Here is a 1,528-nt window from a genome sequence, read left to right as displayed (position 1 = left end):
CCCGGCGGGGCGCAGGGCTGCGGTCCGCGTGCCGGAGTTTGGCTGGGGCTCCGCTCCGCGCTTGGTCTGCATTTGGTGGCTGGATACGCGGGAATTGCCTCTGAGCGCGTTGGTCCCTGTCCTTTTACGGTTTTCAGGTCACAGGGCCCACTACGAACCTTGATATAATCTCTTCTGCTCTTAATAAGGGAAGAGAAAACCGAGTCCTATAACATGAGCATGGTAAGGAAAGAATACAGAGTGGGGTGAGGGACTTGTCCCTAACTAGTGGATAGATAGGTGGCTGTCAGGTGGAAGAGTGTAGACGTGCTCTCTGGTCCTGAGGATTTTGACCAGACTCAAGCGTGGAAGCTACAAAGAGGCCGAGTCCAGCTCAACAAAAAGAATTAGGACCAGAGACATAGATCCTTGCTGGTGAGCATGGCCTGCGCTCCTCTAGCTCCAGGGCTTCACGTAGAGTCCAGATACCACTGGCAGAATTGTAGGTTGTAAAGGGGGCTTCACCATCAGGTGGGATGTTGGATTAATAACTTTCCATTTATTTTCCAAGATTCTGTGATTGTACAAGTAGCTGTAGAAGTCAGTTTTTCTGTGTCTTCTCTGTAAATTCGTTTGTTTCAGGCACATTTCATTACCTACGCCAAGAAGATCGTGTAAGGAGAGGTCTTCAACGAGTTAAAATGCTTCATAATTAACCTAGGAGATTTGACACAAATGCATTGTTTTTTCTTGGAGCCTGGCCTGCTCTTTTCACTGTGGCCCTTGAGCTGAATGTCACCTCACTAGGGCAGTGGTTGCAAGACACAGGCCTTGCTCAGCTGGCATCCACAGTCCTGGCCCCTTCAGGGCACTCCCTGTCCTCTGTAAGGCAAGTTCAAAAGTCTTTCCCAGCATAAGCTCAGGCAGGGCTCCGCTGCTCTCTCCCTGTGCTCTGTAAGGCAGGTTCAAAAATTTTTCCCAGCATAAGCTCAGGCAGGGCTCAGCCCAGCTCAGTATTTTTAACTGTAGGATGCCAGACAGTGTTTAATACTGTACATTTATTTTGTCACTCTGACATCAGAGAGATATAACCTTTTGCAGATGTGGAAATGCAGGCTCAGCAGTTAAGTAACCTGATCAGCGATACATCACCCTATAAACCAGCAAAACTAAGGAGAAACCCTGGTGTCTGATTCCCAGACCAGTGAGATTTTTCAGTTTCAGAAATTCAAAACTTTCCAGCTATTGGCATATTTGGTTTAGCTAGTTCGGAAGCTTGTTTACTTTTAAATAAATATTTATATTTCCAGAGTCACATAGTTTAAACATGAAATACTACTAAAAGATTAATTTCAAAAAAAGAAGTGGTTCGTATCCCTACTCTTCAGTCACCCCCACAGTCCCTATTCTCCTCCCTCTAATCAAGGCTTCAATAAGGAAACAATGTTTTCTACTGGGATTTAACTACTTATTTCTAAATTATATGTTTATGCTGTTTTTTTTGATGGAACAATAAATATTACCTACTAACCTCATAGGAGGTTTCAGT

This window comes from Pteropus alecto, unplaced genomic scaffold, assembly GCF_000325575.1.
Source record: "Pteropus alecto unplaced genomic scaffold, ASM32557v1 scaffold21, whole genome shotgun sequence".
NCBI classification, from domain to species: domain Eukaryota; kingdom Metazoa; phylum Chordata; class Mammalia; order Chiroptera; family Pteropodidae; genus Pteropus; species Pteropus alecto.
Note: the sequence above shows the minus strand (reverse complement) of the source record.